Source organism: Bos javanicus, chromosome 8, assembly GCF_032452875.1.
Source record: "Bos javanicus breed banteng chromosome 8, ARS-OSU_banteng_1.0, whole genome shotgun sequence".
Lineage (NCBI taxonomy): Eukaryota > Metazoa > Chordata > Mammalia > Artiodactyla > Bovidae > Bos > Bos javanicus.
In genome coordinates this window covers 50,143,716-50,151,219 of record NC_083875.1, presented here as the reverse complement: position 1 = coordinate 50,151,219, position 7,504 = coordinate 50,143,716, and positions in this window count along the sequence as shown.

The window sequence follows — 7,504 nt, the reverse complement described above, 5'->3', positions numbered from 1 at the left end:
AATGTCTCTGCTCTTCAATATGCTATCTATGTTGGTCATAACTTTTCTTCCAAGGAGTAAGCTTTCTACATGTTCTATATCAAAATATAGATTGATACATAATTTTACACTCATTTTCAATTTTCAATAATACAATATCCTGAGAAATAGGTATTATTATTGCATCAATGTTACAAAAGAAGCTTTATGACTTGTCCAAGATCGCCAAATCAAAAATTAACAAAGCCATGAGTCAAACACAGGCTTTCTGATTATAAATGCACGTGCTTTCTGCTGTTCCTTATTCATATATGACTATTTGCTTATGTCTGAGTTATGATGATGATTATCAATCAATCATTGCAGAATTCTCCAAAGTTGAACTGATTTGAGTCAACTTTTAATAGATTTATTTGATAACAGAAATAAATGTGTGTGCATGTGTGTAAAGCAATTCTCTGTACCTCAGCAAATACTTTTAAGATGTTATCCCTAACAAAAAATGTTGCATTTCAAAAAGAGGTCAAATAGATTTAAATGTAGAAATATTTCAAGTGCCACAAGAGTGTGAGGAATCAGAGTAAAAACATGAGGTTAGAATTGCTAATTATAGAAGAAACGCCTTTACAAGGGCCACCTATAGCTCTCAAAATGTCACTGGTACTTATAATTTGACATGTCAGATAGTCCCTGACTTTATAATTTCATATACTCAAATATAAGCATATCTTTTATACAGAACAGAATGCACTCTTCTACGGCAAAATATCTTATTTTTATTAAATTTAGCATATAAAAATGCATAGTGCTGAATTAAATTTACATTTCAAAGAAACAATGAATATTATTTTAAATATAAGAATGTGCTGTGCAATATTTGAGACACTTATAATAATGAGTATTCTTTTTTTCTTTGAATTCAAGTTTAACTGGATATCTTGTGCTTTATCTGGCAACTCCAATTTCTATATATCTAATACTCACTACAGTTTAAAAAATACTCATATTGATGTTTAAGACAATAACAACCACTAACAGCTAAATAGGATCTTCACTTTGCATAAAACCATTTTTGTTTAAATTGTGGTAAAACACATATAACATAAAATTTACCATCTTAACCATTTTTAAGTATATAGTTCCAGAGTGTTTAGTATATTCACACTGCTGTGCAACCAACCTCCAAAATTCTTCTCAACATGCAAAACTGAAATTCTCATCCCCCTTTAGCAACTCACCATTCCTGCCTTCATCTAGCCCCTGTCAACCACCTGGGTCTACTTTCAATCTTTATAAATTTGATCATTTTAGGTACCTCATGTAAGTGGAATCATATGGTATATTTTTCTGTGACAGGCTTACTTCGCTTAGCATAGTCTCCACAGGGTTCATCCATGTGAATGGATGAATCTCTTAGCTATAACCTGAGTTTTTTAAGGCCAAATAATATTCCAGTTTTATTTATTCATTTATATGACTAGGGACACACAGGTTGTTTCCACCTTTTAGCTGTTGTGAATATTGCTATAGGGTTGGTGTATTAGCCCCTTCAGGCTATTGTAAAAAAAATACTATAGACCAGGGAGCCTATAAGCAACAGAAATATATTTTTCATAGTTCTGGAGGTGGGAAAGCAATGGCACCCCACTCCAGTACTCTTGCCTGGAAAATCCCATGGATGGAGGAGTCTGGTAGGCTGCAGTCCATGGGGTCGCTAAGAGTCAGACACGACTGAGCAACTTCACTTTCACTTTTTACTTTCATGCATTGGAGAAGGAAATGGCAACCCACTGCAGTGTTCTTGCCTGGAGAATCCCAGGGACGGGGGAGCCTGGTGGGCTGCCATCTATGGGGTCGCACAGAGTCGGACACGACTGAAGTGACTTAGCGTAGCATAGCATAGCATAGAGGTGGGAAGTCTGAGGTCAAGGTGCCAGTGTGGTTACATGAAGACCCTCTTACAGGATGCAGACTTTTCAGTGTTTTCACATATTGGAAGAAGCTGGGATCTTTGTGAGGTCTCTTTTATAAGATCACTAATCCCATTCATGAGGATTCTACCCTCAACCTATTTATCCCACAAAAACCCTACCTTCTAATACCATCACACTAGGCATTAGAATTCTAACATATGAATATTGGAAGGACATAAAAATTCACACCATAGTGATTGCTTTCTTCTGATACTGTTCTTCTTGCTTGTAGATGGCCATCTCCCTGTAACTTCACATAGCCTTTCCTCTGCACACATCTGTGTCCTAATTTCCTCTTCTTTCAAAAACACCAGTCATACTAGATTGGGACAAATCATTTTAATTTAATCACCATTTTAAAGGCCCTATATCTCAATACAATCATATTCTAAAGTACTAGAGATTCAGAATTCAACATATGAATTTGGAGAAACACAATTTAGTCCATAACAAGTGTTAAACTAGAGGTGAAACTGCTGTATCATATGTAATATTATTTTTAATTTTTTGAAGGAACTCCATATATTTTTCATAGCGACTGCACCATTTTGCCTTCCCACCAACAGTGCACAAGTCTTTCCTTTTCTCTACATCCTTGATAATACTTGTTAAATTTGGTTTTTAACAGTAGACATCCTAATGGATTTGAGGTGGTATCTCCTGGTGGTTTTGATTTGCATTTTCCTAATTTTGAACATTCTTTTTTGCACTTGTAGGTCATTTGTATATCTTCTTTGCAGAAATATTTTATCAAATACTTTATTCATTTTTTAATGGAATTGTTTTATTGTTGAGTCGTAGTTCTTTCAGTATTTCTGGATATTAACTCATCAGAAGAAATGATATACAAACTTGTTTTTCATTCTGTAGATTACCTTTTAACTCCACTGATTATGTCCTTTGAGGCACAATTTTTGTTTTTGTTTTAACTTTGATGTAATCTAATTTATCTATTTTAATTTCTGTTGCCTATGTTTTGGGTATCATATCAAAGAAACAGAAACCATTTCAATGTCCAATGATGTGAAGTTTTTCTCTTATGTTTTCTTCAAAAGTTTTATAGTTTTAGCTCTTACATTTAGTCTTACATTTAGGTCTTTTATCCATTTGGAGTTAATTTCCATTTATGATGTAAGGTAAGTGTCCAACTTTATTCTTTTGCATGAGAATATTCAGTTTTCCTAACACTATTTGTTGAAAAGACTTTCATTTCTCCATTGAATGGTCTTGGAAATTCTATCAAAAATCATTTGACCTTATAAAGAAGAATTTATTTCTGGGCTCTTATTCTGTTCCAAAATGATCTATATGTTGATCTTTACTCTAGTACCATACTGGTTTGATTACTATAGTTTGTAATAAGTTTTGAAATCAGGAACTGTGAAAATTTCAACTTTGTTTTTCTTTTTCAAGATTTCTTAGTTATTTAAGCTGCTTTGAGATCCTGCTGAATTTTAGGATAAATATTTCTATTTCTGAGGGAGAAAATGCCATTATATTTTGATAGAGATTGTATAAGTCTATTTTTGATGGCTGCTACTGCTAAGCTGCTTCAGTCGTGTCCGACTCTGTGCGACCCCATAGACGGCAGCCCACCAGGCTCCCTGGTCCCTGGGATTCTCCAGGCAAGAACACTGCAGTGGGTTGCCATTTCCTTCTCCAATGCGTGAAAGAGAAAAGTGAATGTGAAGTCGCTCAGTCGTATCCGACTCTTAGCAACCCCATGGACTGCAGCCTACCAGGCTCCTCCGTCCATGGGATTTTCCAGACAAGAGTACTGGAGTGGGGTGCGATTGCCTTCTCCTTTTTGATGGCTAGTTATTCCCAATACACTTCTTACAAATTAGAGTCATTTCTAATTTTATTAGTTTGACTATTATTTCTTGGTGGGAGGTAGAATGATAAAGACATTATCCTGCAGCAAGAAGTAGCACTTCTGAGAAGCTAGCATAAAGAGAAAACAAAAGACTTGGTATACAAGTCACAAAAGCCAGGGAAAACTGAGTATAAATGTGTATAGTTTGCAGAGACTGCCATTACAAAATATCACAGAGAGAGTGGTTTAAATCAGAAATATATCTTTTCATTCTTCTAGAGAGTAGACAGTCAAGATCAAGGCATCTTCAGGACTAGTTTCTGGTGAGGTCTCTTTTCCTGATGTGTATATCGCTTTGTCCTAACATGGCCTTCCCTCTGTGTTTGAGAGAGGGAAACTTTTCACTCATGTCTCTTCTTTTTTTAGAGAGAGACACTAGCTCTATTGGATGATAGCTCCATATGACCTCGTTTAAACTTGTGACCTCCTTTAATCTTAATTACTTACTTAAAGACCTTATCTTGTAGTCACATTTTGGACTTCAACATGTGAATTTGGGGGTTGGGAAATTTGTAACTACGTGGATTGGAAATTATGGAGTAAGAATAGTATGTCACTAACAGATAGTGACAACCTCTTGTTGAAATGGCCACCTGTGCTCCTTTGTATAGAACTGGTAAGGTAGAGGCGTAACAGATTCCCAGAGTCTAGTATCAAATTAATAGAGTTTATGTAGTGTCCAAAGTTGTGAATGAAAAGACTAGCTTCACTCATTCAGTGGCATTATAAAAGCTACACACAATACATCTTTGCTTTTAAAAATAAACAAGTAGGATGGAAACATTTACATATCCAGATAGTCAGTTTATATTTGAAAGAGTGGGTTCTAAGGAAATGAGTGAGATTATAGTATTTTTTTCATTTCCTTTAGTTTAGAATAAAATATTTGTAAATCTTCCTGAAAAATAAAAACAGTCTTTATTTATATAGCAGTGAAAAAATGTGAGCCAGTATATAAATCACATGGATGCCAGAGTGATGATTTACTTTTAAAATAAAATTGCTCTGCATGCGTGCTCAGTCGTGTCCAACTCTTTGTGTCTCTATGGACTATAGCCAGCCAGGTTCCTCTGTCCACGGGGTTTTGCCAGCAAGAAAACTAGAGTGGATTGCCATTTCCTTCTTCAGGGGATCTTCCCAACCCAGGAATCTAACCCAGGTTTCCTGTGTCTCTTGCATTCCAAGTGGATTCTTAACCACTGAGCCACTGAGCCCTAAAATTGCTCTGCTGCTGCTGCTAAGTCGTTTCAGTCGTGTCCGACTCTGTGCGATCCCATAGATGGAAGCCCACCAGGCTCCCCTTCCCTGGGATTCTCCAGGCAAGAACACTGGAGTGGGTTGCCATTTCCTTCTCCAATGTGTGAAAGTGAAAAGTGAAAGGGAAGTCGCTCAGTCGTGTCCGACTCTTAGCGACCCCATGGACTGCAGCCTACCAGGCTCCTCCGTCCATGGGATTTTCCTTAAGTTCCAAAAAACTAAAGCAGAAGTTTAAAACAATTAGACGAATTATTTCAAATTTTTGAGTGACCCTACAAATGATTGAAATTTCAAAATTCTTATTTAAATCACAAACTGGCATTTTTACCTTGATAAAATGTGAGAAAACTATACCCTTACATCCTAGAAACATTAGTATCTTCTAAAATTATATCAAATAGCTCTGTTATTTCAAGCAATACAATATAAATCAGAACTCTTCACAGGTTTTCAAACAGCTTTTAAAAACTCCCATTTTCTTCACCAAGATTATGATTTTAAAATAGTATTTACCAATTCTTTCTTTAATAATATTAAGTTCACCATATTACAATTTATGTTATGTATTTATCTAATTACTTATTGTTTTCTTGTTTATTCTTTTTAAAACATTAATAACTTGAGTTTAAATCATTACCAATGATAATTTGGAAATTATGTAAGCCTGAAGTGAAGTGGTTCACTATTTGCAGTGATAACATTTTTGAAAACTCTCTGATAGTAAATTTCAGCTTCACTATTTTTGGAGGCAAGTTAATTTCCATCTATTCCTCTGCCAGAGGTAGCAAATTTTAGGCAAGGGCAGATGACTTGCAAGTAGGACATTATATAACGAGAGTATTAACATAAGAAGACGGAGAATTACAACCATAATGTGATTTAAGACCCAGGAGATGTTCCAGATTTATCATGTCCAGTGTATGTGACTTTGGGGAAGTAATTTAAATTAATTACCCTTGATTTTCCTTTTAACTATTGACGTGGAAATGGTGAAATAAACTAAATAAAACAAAATTTTGAAATGATGGTAATATTTTCCTATCTATTCAAAGGGATGTTTTAAGGACCAAATGGCTGTGAAAATGCCTGGCATGGAGAATTTAAAATAGAATTTATTGAAGAATATTGTATAAAAACTTTACATGTGTTTTAAAGACACATGGAGTTATAATTATAATTTTTGGTTAAGATAATTTTTGTTCCTGAAAAACATTTTGATGTATATGAGAAGCCAGTAAGTTTCATCTGGCATGCAGAAATGATGTCTTTTTCAGTTTTGCCAAATGTTCAGTATTTGAAAATCTGATATTCCTTCATATCAATCATCCAATATTCAGCAATTCTTCCTTATATGTATATATAATATGTATACAGGGATATATTATATACCACTGTGTGAGTGATATGGAAATAGCCAGAGCTACCACCTCTCTTTGATTTAATATTAAATAAACATACTAGTTACAGATAACTAAGACTATATTTTATTAGATTTTAAAAAATAAATAATAAAATATATACCAGGAGACAGAAAAACTTGCATCCTTATCTCCCTTTTCTGACTCACGCTTCTTGTATGACTTTGGACTGCTCATCTGACCTTTTAGACACTTGGCACATCTTTGTTCCCCCATTTTTGAAGAGATGTGCCAAGTGTCTAAAAGGTAATCAAAGAGAGGTGGTAGCTCTGGCTATTTCCATATCACTCACACAGTGGTATATAATATATCCCTGTATACATATTATATAAAAAGAATACATTTGAATCAGTTCTAATGAGGTGGATGAAACTGGAGCCTATTATACAGAGTGAAGTAAGCCAGAAGGAAAAACATAAATACAGTATACTAACGCATATATATGGAATTTAGAAAGATGGTAACAATAACTCTGTATACGAGACAGCAAAAGAGACACTGATGTATAGAACAGTCTTATGGACTCTGTGGGAGAGGGAGAGGGTGGGAAGATGTGGGAGAATGGCATTGAAACATGTCAAATATCATGTAGGAAACGAGTTGCCAGTCCAGGTTCGATGCACGATGCTGGATGCTTGGGGCTGGTGCACTGGACGGCCCAGAGGGATGGTATGGGGAGGGAGGAGGGAGGAGGGTTCGGGATGGGGAACACATGTATACCTGTGGCGGATTCATTTTGATGTTTGGCAAAACTAATACAATTATGTAAAGTTTAAAAATAAAATAAAATTAGAAAAAAAAAATGGGGGAACAGATCTTGATTCATATCTCTAAAGTTTCATTCATATATTCACTCATATATTAAGATGCTTAAAATCAGTATAAAATATCTGTTAAAATGTTAAAAGAAATCTTTTACAAATTTAATTCCTTATTTCTTGTATTAAAGAGACTATATCATCCAACAAGAGGTACTCTTGTGTTAAATATTCATAAAATAA